At 34.6% G+C, this 17024-nt stretch overlaps 1 long non-coding RNA gene and 1 pseudogene across 1 annotated transcript; both read right to left on the bottom strand.

The window, feature by feature from the left end:
• Positions 1-5772: 5772 nt before the first annotated feature.
• Positions 5773-6842, bottom strand: LOC119580972. Its single transcript, XR_005229417.1, has 3 exons — positions 6758-6842; positions 6454-6583; positions 5773-5833 (listed from the first exon to the last, which is right to left on the bottom strand). It is a non-coding gene; the product is annotated as an uncharacterized LOC119580972 (long non-coding RNA).
• A 5815-nt stretch (positions 6843-12657) lies between these two features.
• LOC119580641 lies at positions 12658-16971 on the bottom strand (annotated as a pseudogene).
• Between the last annotated feature and the right edge of the window lie 53 nt (positions 16972-17024).

The following is a 17024-nucleotide window of genomic DNA, read 5'->3' as shown; positions in this document are numbered from 1 at the left end:
TAGGGGGGGGGGAGAGGACGGGGTCTCAGCATAGGGGCAAAGGAAAAATGGAGGTGATTGTGTGGTGGGGGAAAGGGGGGGGAACGTTTTTTTCTGTCTTTACGGGGTTGTGCAGGGGAGGGGAAGGTGTTGGGGGTTTTAGTGGGATGAAGACTGTAGTAGAGATTGGAGTGCCCGGGTTTTGGATGGCAAAGAGTTTGACTGGGGAATGAAAAGGGGGTAGAAGAGGGGGGGGTTTAAAGTAGGGGGGTGGGTTTTTGCGAATTGGGAGAGGGGAGCATATTACTGGAAAGGGGTAAAAGAGAAAAAACGTCGACGGCTTTTTTGCTGGCTTTACGTAGTGGAGTCAATTTGAATCTGAGGTTGTACCCAACCAAAATTTTAGGGGGAACCCCTATAAATACATTATGGGGGGGCCACAGTTGGACATTGCGGTTTTGCAGGGGGAGTTTGATCGGGTATGGCCAGGTTGGGCACATAGTGGGCATCTGGCTGTGGGACGGCAATGTTTGGTGGGGTCCCCAGACCCAAATTTGGCCTGACGTGGAGGGTTGGTATGGACAAAAGGGGGGATTTCCCCCATTAGACGTTAAAGGGGAAAGGTCTTTACGGAAGGTAATTTTGGGTTGTTTTGTAAGTTTTTTTCGATACCCCTGGGGGGGTGAGTAGCTTGCACGATGTTTTTACATAGTCTGTGAGACAGGCAAATAATTTCTCCACAATCTGACCCCCTTTGTCATAGACGGCAAAATTTTCGGGGAATTGAAAAGTTCCGGTGCAAGTATTTAGGGGTTATGGGTTCTCAAGGTGGGGTTCCATATAGGTCTGTTAGTTTTGTAATCCATTAGCTTTTTTCGGAGTTACTGTGACAAGAGGGAGCGGGCGGGGCGGGTCGGAGAGCTTTACCTACTTGTTTTTGGAGATTTTTGGAAAAGAAGGGTGTTTTCGAGTAGGGGGCTTGGGGAGGGATCACGAAAAATCGGTCCCCCTTTGGCTGCGCTGAAAAAGGGTATTCAAAATTTTTTGTGAATAAGGGTGGTCGAAGGGCGGGGGCGTGACGAAGATGGAGTAGTGTTGATAGGTATTAATAAGGGAGGATGGGGTAGTTGATGTTGGGGGTTTTTGGGGGGAGAGGTGTTTTAAGTTGGCTTGCTGGGGGAAATGGAAATTTTTCCCTTAAGGGTTGATTGTTGGCTACTGTATAGAGGGATGATGAGGGGTGTTATGCAGTGTTCGGACCCTGGTCAAAGGGGAGCCTGGGGCGGGGAAACGGGGGTTTTTAACTTTGGGGCTATTTTATAAAGGGGGGAAGCCCCATTGCCCTAAAGTGGAGATAAGTTTTCATTTGGCCATGGGAACCGATTATTTGGGGATAAAAAAATCCACCCCCAGGGCCCCTTTAGGGTAAGGGCTAATAACTAAAACAGGGGGAAACCGTGCCCTGGGTCCCTCAGGCCTTCAGGTGGCACAAAGTCAGCCTTTCATCCTTTCGCAGGGTCTTTAAACTTGGAGTGATAGTAGAAGGGTTTGGTGAAGGGACAGAAACGAAAGTGGGAAGGAAATAAAAACCATCAAAATTAGTTGGTGAGGGGTGGTCCCAAGGTTGGGGGTGTTCCTATCTTTGGGGCCCATCTCCCCCTCCTAAGCCCCCCCCCGACAACAAGGGCAAGGGGTTGGGGGGGAAAGTGGGAAAGGAAAAAAAAAACCATGCAAAAATTTGTTTTATGAGGGCTGAGCCCCGGTTTTGGGGGGTTTTCCCCTCATTGGGGCCCCTCTCCGCCTCTAAGCCCCCCCCCCAACAACGGGCAAGGGATTGGGGGGGGGGGTGGGTGACTGAAATTTTTAAAACCCCTTTGGGGTTTAGTTCTTCGGAAAACACATGGCCCAAAATACGGGCATTTGGCTCATGTGAATGGTTGTTCTGACGGGTATGGACAAACAATCATATATAGTGACAAAACTCCATGCCTCCCCTTTGGAATATTACTTTTCTTTTTATGCATAAGCATTTTTTGCATTTTGCCATTTTGCAGTGTCCATATTTGTCATTTAATTTGCTTTATGCAGATGGTAATAGACTGGTTTCCTTGCACAGACTACACATCTCTCTAGGTAGTCCACAACTCGGTGCAAGAATAAAAACATGGAACATTTTGTTATTTGTATCATTTATTTTTTGTAATACTCAATTTTCTCTAATACAACCTCGCTGTCACAGCAGCCAGGAATAAGATGCTGAACATGGAAATGGGTCCTCCCTGGAGCTGCTGCTAATCCAGTCATGACTCATGGAGACTAAATTCCACACGCCAAATGAGTCTTTCCTATTACCCCGACCCACAGCCAAATTTTCCCCTGATGGTATGCTCATGTCATCTTCTCCTCAAGCCAAATGTTTTCATGCCATGATGGTCACATCATCCGGATTGAAATGGTCAAGTTTACAGCAAGCCATAATGAGGGGGTAGTAGTAGCAGCGGTTGGAGTTGATTGTCCGGAAACTGATAAGTTAATTTCAGATAGGCCAGCTGATGGAGGGGCAAGCCAAATGCCCCCAAAAAGGGTTTAAAAACCTTTGTTTTTGGCCCTGAGAGCCAAAATGTAGGGGAAGAGAAACGTCCCCCCAGGGTCCCTTAAAGGGGTAAGGGCAGATGATTAAAAAAGGGGAAATACACCGGGTTTCCTGAGGCCATTCAAGACTGATACAAAACCAGCCTTTCATCCTTTGTCTGTTCTTACACTTTACACCTTAGGAAGTGAACAGGGGGGGGGGAGGGGGGAAGAAAAGGAAAAAAAGGGTGAAAAAACGAAAAGAAAAATTATTTGAGCGAGGGTGAAGCCTACAATAGGAGTGATCTCCAACATTGGGCCTTGTCCCCATCTCCTATGCCCTCCAAAACATAATACATGAGATTAGGGGAAAACCATCCAGGAAAGTTTTTCCATAAAGAATGGTGCATGTGTTAATTTTAAAACCCCCAGACCCAAATCATTAAAAACGCTGAATTGGGGGAGATTATAAGTTTTTATTCAACAAAATACATTAAGTAATATCTAATTATAACCCAAATACCTATAATACAAGTTAGCTTAATGAATTTTGAAAATTATGTTTTATATGCCACATCCATTTACTCTTGCTTTTCACCTGATTTTGAAAATTATCCCATTTGGTACAATTTACAGGCAAATTTTGCAGTTTTAAGATTGTAAATATGTAAATATACCTTCCTTGACTAATCCACGGGTTCACCTGGGGCATGAGCACAGCACACCATACCTCTCTGACACAAAAGCAGGGCACTCGTGCTATCCTTTTCCCGGAGAAGGTTTTGAAATTGGGAAGTCCTCTTCCATTCAGGAGACCTGATCCAAAAGAATCAAAGGGAATCCCGGCTTGGATAGGGGACTACTTTGGGAAAGAACGCCGAGTCAAAATTTAAAATACTATCACAGCAATCCCTAAGAATGGAACACCACAGGGGGGGGTTCTATCCGCCCCCTTTAAACCATTAAGTCCCGTATCCTCAACTAAACCCCTCACTGGGTGCAAGATCTCTCCTTGCAGACATCTCATCTTCCCCCTGACCTACGCCTAAACAAAACCCCCTGTCTGGGGCTGGTATCCGCGGAGTGTTTTCAGGGGGGACTAAAAAATCCGCAGCCAAACCAAAGCCATGGCTTGAGACGAGAGTTCAAGGGACAAGTCTAAAAAACCAGGGAAAGGACTTTGGGGTGGTTCAGGACTACCTCTACCCTTTGGGGGAAAGGGTAAACCGATCCCTTTCCTTCCAAAGGGGGTCCTGGGTTTATCGCAAAAACAAGATGCATGAAGGGAAAAGGGGGACGCATAGGGGGCCAAAACAGAGTACTAAATCATTTATGTACATGCGTCCGGCCCATTAGACTAGCCCCCCCCACTTGATTGGATTAAAGAAAAAATAAAGACCAACTGGAGACATCCAAAAGAAACCCCAGGGTCTTCGGTGCCCCCCGGGAGGCGAAGGCCTAACCCCCAGGGAGGGAAAAATTCTCCCCTTGGCCCACAATTGATTAAATGGGGCAGATAAATTTTTATCAAAGCAATCCAGGGTCCAGGAACAACCCAAAATAAAAAAGTCAGACCCTAGAACAAATAACAGCTTTTTCAAACAACTCCCGGCTGTCTCACACAGCCGGTTTAAACACCATCGCTCAAAGAACAGCTACTGGCCAAAGGGGATGGGCTCCCCTCACCGCTTTGCAAAGCTCCGCCGTGGCAAAAACCTCGATAGAGTTCTCGGTATGAGACTGGCAAGCAAAAAGAACAATATTGTATGCCTACCCAAAGGCAGAAACCCAGGGGGTCTTGTAACCATCACCCCTCCGGGCAGCGAACTATTCCCGGGATGGATCGGTCGACCCCCTTGACCCACACTGCAGGCGCTGGTTTGCAGAAAGGGGTGCCCAAAACCCCAGGGTAACAGACAATCCCTCCTCGCTACAGGCAGAGGCAGTTGTATCATGGGGCATGACCACGCATCCTGGGGGGAAGGCACATGGGTCATACACACACAGACCCCAAAGGGCGTCGACTGTTTTCGGGGCCAACCCACTAAAATATCTACCTTCTGACTACCATCCTCACACGGGCACAGAGGATTCTTGCCGGGGAAAAATCATCATAATGGGTTCCCAGCCACATTAGGATCAGAGGAATGAGCTGCTGACAGTTTAGCCAAATTGGGCGGGGTATCCCCCCTATCCCAGATAATACATCAAGCCCAAATTTTCTTAGGAGGAGTGTCGGGACGCCACCCCCTTTCCCTCCTGCACTTACAAAAGGGGAAAAAAGATCCCCCCCTTTTGGGGCCCACTGGTACTCAGACCCCAAAAGGCTATGAACCACTGGCACCTCTGAAAAAACACAAGTCCCGAAGTCATTTTCACAAAATGCGCCTAGGTTACCACTGTGCATGGCAGATCATAAAAACAATAAACTAAAGAAGGTGTTGCATGCACGGGGCAAACCCCGAAGCCACACCCAATTTAAGACAAGCCCGCAGAACCAGCGTCGTGCTGGTAAAGAGTTTTGTGAGATGTTTTACACCACGGACGGGGCGCCTGCTGGCAATCCCACCCCCAGGGTAACACCAAGTGTCAGAGAAACAAATAGACCGCCTAAAAAGCTGACACGGGGCCGGGCCTAAATAAAGGCCTGGACGAAGCCAGAACTTCACAAATCTCAAGCAAGCAAGCCTTGACTACATTATTGTATTTCATACAAAACCATTATAGTGTGCATGCATGCCACCCCCCCCTCCCCACACAAAACCACACAAAAGGGGCCCTTTAAAATGTATGGATATGAAAAAAAATTGAAAAATTAGTATCTTATTTTCTTGTTCATGTATCCTTGGAGGCAAAACAAAATTATATCTGCATCCACTATACAATGTTTACAAAACAATAAAATTTGCTTAATTTACTATCAATTATAGTTTTCAGTAACATTACAAATGTATTTCACATATATATGGTTGATACAGTATACATGAAATACAGAAATGTTAGGTCTACACATAAAAAAGTTTCCTTTATATATATAAGAAGAAAAAGAATATGACGAAGAAGAAAAGAAAAGAAGAGAAGAGAAGAGAAAAGAAAAAGAAAGAAAAAAGAAAAAAGAAAAAGAAGAGAAAAGAAAAGAAAAAGAAAAAAAGAAAGAAGAAGAAGAAGAAGAAAAAAAAAAGTGACAGAAAAGAAGATTAAGGCCAATTCATTTTTTTTTTTTGCTCCTCAGTTGTCGCCTGACAACGGTATGTGGGCTATCTTGAACTGGAGGAAGTTCAATCTAGAAAGAGAAAAAAAACAACAAGCTTTTTTTAGTAGAATGCACAATATTTAAAACATAACTAATGATTCCTATCCATAGATATCCTTAACTAGAGCTACAAAAACTGACATGATACTAGAGACTTGTTATTGGTCCACCTGGGTAGTCTCAGCCTACCATTTCCACTGGTGTCTGGCAGGATTGCTCTCTCATCCTCTTTACACCCCTTTCTTTCTCCCCTGATTATCTATGCCTTTCAGTAACTATTCTTATCTTCACAACTCTCCTCAGCAAGAATCATCTCAAAAGAAACACTTTCTGACTTGTAAAATCAATCACTCAACCTCCAAAGACTAAGTACCCTCTCTCTTCTTTATCTCCTTCCTTTACCTTATTATGATAATAAATTAGCAGGATTATGTACACAAAAATGTTACATGCCTAATAAAACATGGATGGAGGTCCGATGTGTGAAGAACACTGATAAGTTACCCTCAGTTTCCTATGCCTTGAAGACACTTTTCTAAACTTTGCCAAAATTGTGGTTTGGAGGCATGATATGAAACTACCCATAAAGGGTAAGAATCTTATCCATAGATAATGATACAACTTACACAATAAAACTTATCATTACTGACCAGATTTGGAGAGCACTCGTATGGTTCTTCAACAGCTGAGCTGTATAACTGTCGTCTACGTCTCTGTACAGGAGTTTTGAAGTCTTCTCCATTATCAGATGCCTGGCTATCCACTGCCTTATTTGCCAAACTACAGAAATAAAATCAAGCTCTGCATTAGAATTATCTTTATCATTATAAAGAGAAGTACTAAATAAATGGATAAAATCTCAAAATACAGTAACCAATAACAAAGTAAATCATTTTTTAAGCAATGGAATATGGAATTGTACTGTTTTTTGAGTTATAGGAATATCACTCATACCTGCTTTTATTCTCTTGGTCTGTATGTGGGTTATACACATGAGATTTTGTTTTACGACGTTTTCCCCAGTCCTTTTTGTGTATTTTTAGGTTTTAATCCCTTTTGCAGGGGGGCTCCCCAAACATCCTCATCCCCAAACCCCATTATGAGCAGCTTTTGTAGGCTTCCATGAGGAGTCCTAAAATCATTATTAGTTTTAATAAACAATGCTGACTTTTCCGTCTTTCAAATAAAAAAGATGACTTCTTTCATAATCTTAAATTGGGGGAATATCAAATTCATTATTTTAAAAATTTTGGAAAAAACCTTTTGTACTTTTTGGGTTTTTTGAAGATTAAAAATTTCCTACAATCCCTCCTCCACATAAACAAAATTTGGGGAATATAACGTAAAAAAAGAAAACACGAGGGGAGAGAGAGGGAGGGGGGGAGGGAGAGGGGAGAGAGAGAGAGAAAAGAGAAAGAGAAAAGGGGGGAGGGACGAGGGAGAAAAGGGGGAGAGAGGGGAGAGAGAGAGGGGAGGGGGAGAGAGAGGAGAAGAGAGGAGAAAGAGAGAGAGGGGGGAGAGAGAGAGGGGGGAGGGAGGGAGAGGGGAGAAAAGGGGAGGGAGGGTTTAAAAAATTTGTTTTATTCCATTTGGTTTCAAAATTTATATTCTTGGGGGCACATTGTCTTTTTTCATTTTTTCTTTTTTAAACCCCCCCTGTGGCAAGGAATGGCCAGGTTTAAACCCTCCACTGGCGGGGGAGGGGTTTGAACGGGGGGGGGGGGGGGAGGGGAGGAGAGAGAGAGAGGAAAAAAGAAAAGAGAGAGGGAGGGGGGGAGGAGAAAAAAGAAGAGGGGAGAGAGAGAGGGGGGGGAGGAGTAGAGGAGGAGAGAGAGAGGGGGGGGAGGAGGAGAGAGAGAAAGAGAGAGAGAGAGGGGGGGAGGAGAGAGAGAGAGAGAGGAGAGAGAGAGAGAGAGAGAGAGAGGAAAAGAGGGGGAGAGGGAGGGGGAGAGGAGAGGGGGGGAGAGAAAAGAGAAAAGAGGGGGGAGGAAAAGAGAGAGAAAAGAGAGGAGAGAAAGAGAAGAAAGGGGAGGGAGGGAGGGGGAGGGGGAGGAAGAGAGGGGAGGAGGAGAAGGAGGGAAAAAATTTTTTTGGGGAGAAAGAAGGGGAAGCGAGAAAGAGGGAAGGAAGGAGGGAAAGGGGGAAAGGGGGGAAGGGAGGGGGGAGGGGGGAGGAGAGAGAGAGAGAAAAAAGAAAAGGAAAAGAGGGGGGAGGGAAAAGAGGAAGGAAGGAAGGGGGGAGAAGAGAAAGAGGGAGGAAGGAGGTTTAAAGGGAGGGGAAGGGGGGGGGGAAAGGGGGGGAGGAGAGAAGAGAGAGGGAGGGAAAAAGAGGAAGGTTAAAAGAAAAGGGGAGGAGTTTTTTTAGAAAGAAGGTGAAGGAAGGGGGAAAGGGGGAGGGAGAAAAGGGAGGGGGGAAGGAGGGAGGGAGAGAGAGAGAGAAAAGAGAGGGGGGAGAGAGAAAAAGAGGGAGGGAGGGAAAAAAGGGGAAGAAAGGGGGGGAAGGGGGAATGGAGTTTTTAAAAATGGGAAAGGAAGGGGGGGTTTAAAGGAGGGAGGGGGTTTTTAAGGGAGGGGGAAGGGAGGGAGAGAAGAAAGAGAAGGAGAGAGAGAAAAGGGGAAAAAGAGGGGGAGAGGAAGAGAGAAAGAGAGGGAGGAGGAGAGAAAAGAGGGGGGGAGGGGGGAAAGAGAGGGGGAGGGAGGGGGGAGAAAAAGAAGAGAAGGGAGGAAGAGAGAGAGAGAGGGGGGGAGAGAGAGAGAAGAGAGGAGAGAGAGAGAGGGAGGAGAGAGAGGAGAAAAGGGGGGGGAGGGGGGAGAGGGGAGAGGGAAGGAGGGGGAAGACGAGAGGGGGGAAAAGAGAGAGAGGTGGAGAGAAAGGGGAGAAAAGAGGGGGGGAGAGAAGAGAGAGAGGGGAGAGAGAGGAGGGGGGGAGGAGAGGAGGGAGGAGAGAGAGGAGGGAGAGGGAGGGCAGGAGAGAGAGGGGGGAGAGGGGGGAGAGAGAGAGAGGAAAAGGGGGGTGGAGGAGGGGGAAGAGGAGAGAGGGGAGGAAAAGGGGGTGCGGGGAGAGGGGGGAGAGAGAGAGAGAGGGAGGGAGGAGAGAGAGAAAAGAGAGGGGGGAGGAGAGAAAAGAGAGAGAGGGAGGAGAAAAAAGAGAAAAAAGAGGGAGGAAAAGAGAGAGAGAGGGGAAAAAGGAAAAAGGAAACGAAAAAAGGGGAGGAGGGAGGGGGGAGAGAGAGAGGGAGGAGAGAGAGAGGGCGAGAGAGAGAGGAGTAGAGGGAGGGAGAAGAGGGGAGAAGGGAGGGGAGAGAGAGAGAGGGGGGGAGAAGGAGGGAGGAGAGGGGAGGAGGAGGAGAGAGAAAGAGAGAAGAGAGAAGAGAGGGAGGCGGGAGGAAAGGAGAGAGAGGAGGGGGAAATTTTTTGGGGAAAGCCCCCCAAAGAAGGAAAAAAAAAAAAAAAGGTTGGAAAAAGGGGGGGAAAAAAAAAAAGGGGGGAAAAGGAGCGAAAAGGAAGGGAGGGGGAAGAAGGGAGAAGGGGGGAGAGAAAAAGAAAAAGGAAGGAAAGGAAGAAGGGGAAGAGAAAAAAAGGGAAAAGAAGGGGAGGGGGGGAAAAAAGAGGGCCCCCAAGAAAGGGAAAGGGGGAAAGAAACCAAAAGAAAGGAAAGGAAGGTTTTTAAAAGAAAGGGGAGAAGAGAAAGGGGGGGAGGGGAAAAAAAAAACGGGAAAAAAAGGTTTGGGAAAAGAAGAGAAAAAAAAAAAAAGGAAAAAAAAAAGGAGAAAGGGGAAAGGGGAAAAAAAAAAGTAACAAAAAACAAGAAAAGAAAAGAAAAAGAGAAAGAGAAGAAAAAAAGAAAAAAGAGAAGAAAAAAAGTGCAAAAAAATAAAAAAGAACGGAGGAGGAAAAAGAGGGAGGGGAAGAGAGAGGGGGAAAAAAGAAAACAAAAGGAAAAAAAGAGGAAGGGGGAAAAGATTAAAAAGAAAAGGAAAAAAAGGCGAAGGAAAAAGGGAAAAGGGGAGAAAAAAAAAAGAAGAAAAACCAAAAAAATTTAAAAAATAAAAAAAAAAAAACAAAAAAAAAAAAAAAAAAAAAAAAGAAAAAAAAAAAGAAAAAAAAAAAAAAAAATATTTAAAATTTATAATAAGGGTTTAAAAATAATTAATTAACTATTTAATAAATTTAAAAATTTTTTAAAAAATTTTCACATTTGGGGTAAAAATATTAAAATTTATATTTTAAAAATTTTTTATACAATATTTTTTCAAATCCCCCATTTGGGGTTTTTTCTTCTTTATTATGTAGGGGGACCCCAATAAGAAAATATTAATTATGTAATATCCAAATAAGTCAAACTTTTTGGAAATCCTTTTTTTAAAACATTTGGGGGAAAAATTATATTGTTCTAAAAATTTTGACCCAATTCAACAATAATTGGATACAAACCCAAAATTTTTTTACTTTTCCTCTTACCCCCTTAATTTAAAACTTAATATGTTTTTAAATCCCAAAATTTATAAAAATTTTGATTTTAAATAAATTTTTAAATACAAATTTTACATAATTTAATAAATAAAAACAAAACAAAAAAAAAAAATTTTATTTTTTGAATAGTTATTTAAAATTTAAAAAATAAAATAAAAAAAGAAAAAAAAAAAAAAAAAAATATTTTATGATAAAAAAAATTCTAATAAATTTAATAATATTATATATAAAAATTTAATTGTATATTTTTAAAAATAATTTTAAAGGGGGGCAAAAAGAAGAAAAAAAAAAAAAAATTTTTTTTTTAAAAAATTTTTATATTTAATATATTTTATAATTTTAAAAATTAAATTATATATTATAAAAAAAAAAAAAAATTATTATAATATATGGTATATATAAAATATATATTTTATATTAATATATATATTTTAGTATTTTGTATTTTGTTATTAGATAGGGGGAAAGTATAGGGTTTTTGTATTATTAAAATTAAAAAAAATAAGTATTGAATATTATAGAAAAGATATATAAAAACAAAAAAAAAAAAAAAATATTATAAAAGTATATATAAAATATAAATAAGATAATATATATATATATATATTTTTATTATATTATATTAAATAAATATATATATATAAATTTTTAATATAATTAATTTAAAATATATATTTTTTAATATAAATATATATATATTATATATATATAATAAAATGTTAAAGAAAGATTATATATTTAATTTTTAAATTATATGTAATTAATTATATTGAATACATAATTTTATATAAAAAAAATTAATATAAAGATAATATATATATATATGGGAAGTTTTTTATATAATTAATATTTTTATTATATATTGGGAAAATGTTTAAATGTATATAAAATGATATGTTTTATGTAAAATATAAAATTTTTATTTTATTAATATATATATTTAAAATTTTTATGTATATATATATATAATTTATATAAAATATATATCATTTTATATTATAAAACCCCCCTATTTATTTTTATTTTAAGATTATTATGAATATTTAAGTAGATAAAAAAATAATTATATGAATTAAAATTAAAGGGATAATTAAAATATAAAATTTCTAAAATTTTATAAATTTTTTTTTATAAAATTTTTCTTTAAATTTAAAACCACAACACCACCCCACCAGGTATTAATTATATTTTTTTTTTTTTTTTTTATATTTAATCCCCCCAAATTTTTTTTAATATTTTTTTTTTGATGGGGGAATGTGAAAAGGTATATTGAAAGGAATATGCCATAGGAATATGAAAAAATAGGGGGGAATTATGTTTATGTTTTTAAAAATATATATTTAAAAAATTTAGAATAATTATTTTTAAAAGGGAAAAAAAAAATATATCTATTTTAAAATATAAAATTTAAGTATTTTTTTGGAAAATATATAATAAATTTTTTTAAGAATAGTTTTAAAAGGGGTTTAAAAATAAATGTATAAAAAAAAATATATCAAATTTTTTTCTTTTTAAAATTTAAAAATAAAAAGAAATAAATATTTAAAATTAATGAAAATTAAAATAAAAAATTTAAATATATTAAATTTTTTTAAAAAAAAAATAAAGTTTACAAATTATTTCTTTTATTAAGATAATAATTTTATAAAAATTAAAAAAATTTGAGGGGAAAGTAATGCTAATTAAAAAATGTAAAAAGAGGTTTAAATTAAAAAATTTATGAAAAAGTTTTAAAATTTAAAATGATGAAAAAAGGTAAAAATGTTTAAAATTGTTTAATATACTCTAGTAGAAGGAATTAAAATTTATAATATAATTTAAATTTAAATTAATATTTTTATTAAAAATATAGATAATAATTCCCACACAACCAAACTAAATGGTGGAAATTTTTTAAAAAATTTATCTTTTTGGAAAAAATTTTCCAATTTATAATAAAAAAAATGAAATTATAATTTTTACTTAAATCAAATATAAAAATTTAAAAAAACCTAATTTTACACAAAAAAATATTTAAAAGGGGTTTAAAACTTAAAAAAACACTTGGGGTTCGGAGGGGATTTTTTTTAAGGGGAAAAGGGAGATGTTTCCCACACCAACATTAATTTGGATGGGGGTTTTTTTTTTTGTGTTATTTACCCTACAAAAAAATTTTTTTATAATTTCCCCGCCCTCCCAAAAATTTTTTTAAAAGCTTTTTTTTTAGCTAAAAAAATTGAAAGGGGGACTTCTTTAAAACCTCTTTGAAAATTGGGGTATTGCAACGTCCATTTAAAATGGGGGTTTTAGCAATAATGAAAAAATGAAAAGGTAAATTGCCCCTTTTATGTCCCAAGGTTTAAAGGGAAAAAAACATTTGGGGATCTCCCCTTTTCCCGGGAAATCAATAGTTGTTGGACAGTGGAATAATGAAGCATCCGATGCTAACGACAGCTTTTCCAATTGGTTTTTCAAGCCTGAAACTTCCTGAAGCAGGGCATCTTTCTGTGCTTCACTGAGCCTGAAAAGTTTTAGTACACAAAATTACATATTTTATGCATAATATTCTACATTATAAAGTAAACCACCGAGAATGCTTCATATCTAGACACATTTGATCAAATTTTAAACACCTCAAAAGCAGTCACTAAATGATGAGCTTACTGAAACATACCTGAATTGCTCCTTAAGTGCTAAAATGTCCTCATCAACTTCTACAGATTCCTTCTTAACTTTTGGTGTTTCTGGAATGGTTATCTGACTGGTGTTGGATATGGTAGATATAGATTGCTGGAGAAGCTTCTTGACTTCTGTTAAAATTATAAACAAGACATTTGACCTTTCCAAAATTTTAAGTAGTAACAAAAACTGTAACAATAAATATATGAAATGAAAATTACATTTCCTTTTCTATGATTTTTTTTCTTTATAGAACTGACAACCTCCCCCCCACACAAAGAGGAAATGTAAAGGAAAATTTACTCAATCAAGCCATTCAAAGTATATATATAAAATAAAAATTTAAATCCAAATAATTGATAAAAAGCATTGTAGTAATCTTACACTGAAATCCCTTGTATTTCACCCCTTGCCCTCTAGAGACATGATTAAAAAATATAGAATTTACACTCTGTATCACATCTCAATCTAGCTTAGTTTTTTATTTTGTGACTATTACACCAATTCACATTCTGTGCTAGTTACTTAGATTCCTTCTTTCTAAGCCTGAACAGAACTATCAAACATTCTGTAGAAATACTAATATTCCATATACCGGTTGGAGGCAAGAACCCAAATCATGCACTCCTCTATATTTAAGACATAGCAAACACACCTTGTTGTAGTGATTTGATTTCCTCCTCCTTCTGCTGCAGCTTTGTTTGTTCTTGGATATCTTTCTGGGTTCCTGTGTTGGGTGATCTCCTCCTGACGTGCCTCTCTGACTGCTCGCACTTCCTGTGAAATGAATAAATAAATAAATAAATAGATAAATATATATGTACACACACACACACCAAAACTAGGGGAACAAAAACAATATATCTTATATGTGGTATGTACATATAATACATACATATACATAAAAATAATAAAATTTTAATATAATATAAAATATATATAATAATTTTTAAAAAATATTATATAAAATATAATAAATATTTTTATAAATAATTATGTTATATAGTATATATATTTTAAATAAATAAATATATATAATAAAATTATATATAAATATATAAATTAATATATATTAAATATAGATAAATATATATAAATATTATATTATTATAAAATATTATAAAAATAATATAGATAAATATATAATAAAAAATATATATATATTATTCTATATTTAGTTTTAAAATTTTTAATATTATAATAAAAATATATTATATATATATAAACTATATATTAATATAGAAATAAATATATAAATATATAAATATTTAAATATAATAAAATAATTCTTATATATAAATTTTAATTATAGATATATATAATTTTAATAAATAAATAATATATAATAAATAAATATTATATATATTATAAATTATAAATAATACTTTTATAAATAAATATATAAAAAAAATAATATAAAAAATTTTTTAAAAATTAATAATTTATAATATATAATAAAACAAAAATAAAAAAATGTTATATGTGTCGTATATTATATATAAATATTAATATATATATGTATATAGATAATATAGAATATATATATATATAAGTATATATACACACTATCTTATATATCATATATATATATCCACATATATATATACACCACTATATATATTATACTACAAACATATACATATACACATATATTATACAGATATAGATATATATATCTATATATTAATATATATATATACATATACATATATATTACATATATATTATACATTATATATATATTCAATAATATATATATAAAATATATATTAACATATATATATCTATATATAATATCTATGTATATATATATATATTATCATCGATATATCTATATATATATATATCAATCTTTTTTTTATATCTCTGTACTATATGTATATATATATATATTATATGTAGTATATCTATATATATTATCTATAGTATCATATCATATTTATGTATATCTGTATATCTCATCTATATATATCTATCTCTCGCTATATATCGTCTCTAAATCTATATATATCTGTCATCTATGTTAATATATTATTTTATATATATATAATTAATATATGATATTATTGTATATATATATACCTATATAATTATATCTATATATATGTATATATATAATCTCATCATATATATATATAATATATATATAACCTATATATATATATATATATATATCTATATATTCTATTTATATATATATAGAACTCTTTAATATCTCTATATCTATATGTCTATATATCCTATATATATATCTATCTTGTGGTGTTGGTGTGTGTATTATATATGCTCTCTATCTATATATATATATATATATATATATTATATATATATATATATATAATCCCCATCTATATATCCCACCCACACACAATATATCTATATATATATCTATATAGTATGATATATATATATATATATATATATATATACCCACACACATAATATCTACCACACACACACACACACACATGCACACACACACCCACACACAGGCACACACACACACACACCACATATCTATATATATATATAATATATATATCTATATTATGATCTATATATATATATATATATATAAATATATAAGAATATATATATATATATTATATAATATATATATGAATATTATATACATTAGATTAATATATATCATATAGATATATCTAGTATATATATATATAATAATAGTATATTATATCTCTCTCTATATATCTCTATATATAATATATCTCACTCCTCTCTATCTTACACATTAATATATTCTACTATATTTCATCTATATATCTATATATATTAAATTCATATCTATCTATATATACTTATATCTCTATATATATATATCAATTATTATATCTATATAAATATATCTCTATCTATCTATCTTATATATATCCTCCTATGCTCTCTATCATCTCTCTATATATCTATCTCTATTTCTATCTCTTTCTAACTAATATATATATATCCCTCCTCTATCTTCCCTATAAATGATGTCTTCTCTTATCTCATACTCTTTCTACTATCTCTATCTCTCTCTATCAATCTCTCTCTATCAATCTCTATCTAATATATCTATATATCATCTATACTACTATCTGTCCTCTATCTCATATATATAATCCTACATCACTAATAAATAATCTCTATCTATACATAATTATATATCTATCCTATATATATATATATAATATATATTATATTTATATATTACACACACACACCCACACAATATATTGTATTGTATTATTTATTTATGTATCATGTATGTGTGTTTTAATATATATATATATCTGTATATAATATATATATATAATATATATATATTATATCTTCTATGATCTATATATATATATATATTTTTTTTTTTTTTTTTTTTTTTTTTTTTTTTTTTTCATGTAGGAGTTTCTTATAACTTTAATCAAATACCAACCTTTTCAAGGATATCATATCTTTCTCTGGCTGCCTCTAAAATTTTGGAATCTTCATCTCTTTTGTTTCTTGGAAATAAAAAGCGCGTCTGATCTCCTCTCTTCCTTGTCAGCTTGTAGTCTAATTATTCCAACCTGTAAGAATAGAATGTTCTGTTAATAGCAGGTCAGAATTTACATAAAAAATGGAGCCCATTTTTGGGAGTCTGAGCAGATGAAAATAATTCAGATAAACCAAATCAGATTTGTTGTGATGCTTTAGATTTGACTATCAATCTCAAAAGTAAAAATATAGTTAAAAGTAGATATCCAGTGCTTCAGAATCTTCCATGGTTTAATACCAGTGAGATCCTCTATAAGCCAGGTTGGAATGGGTAATCTGTCTAAATATCCTAATATACAAATATGATATATAAGAAACAAGTATCTGTTATAGATTAGTCTTATTTCCGTTATTAGTACATGTGGAATACAAAGTGAGAGTACCATATGATTATACAGTGAAAAAACATGACACCATTTCATCAAGTTAGTAATATAACAAAATTCTGCCTGGCCATTCTCAACTTTTAATAATTGAAATTTTGCAGATTTTGTTACCTTGTATCATTCTTTTCACCACTATATGTCATTTGAATGTCAATAAATGAAAAAAAAAAAGGC

This window comes from Penaeus monodon, chromosome 14, assembly GCF_015228065.2.
Source record: "Penaeus monodon isolate SGIC_2016 chromosome 14, NSTDA_Pmon_1, whole genome shotgun sequence".
NCBI classification, from domain to species: domain Eukaryota; kingdom Metazoa; phylum Arthropoda; class Malacostraca; order Decapoda; family Penaeidae; genus Penaeus; species Penaeus monodon.
This window is presented reverse-complemented; position numbering and strand designations above follow the sequence as displayed.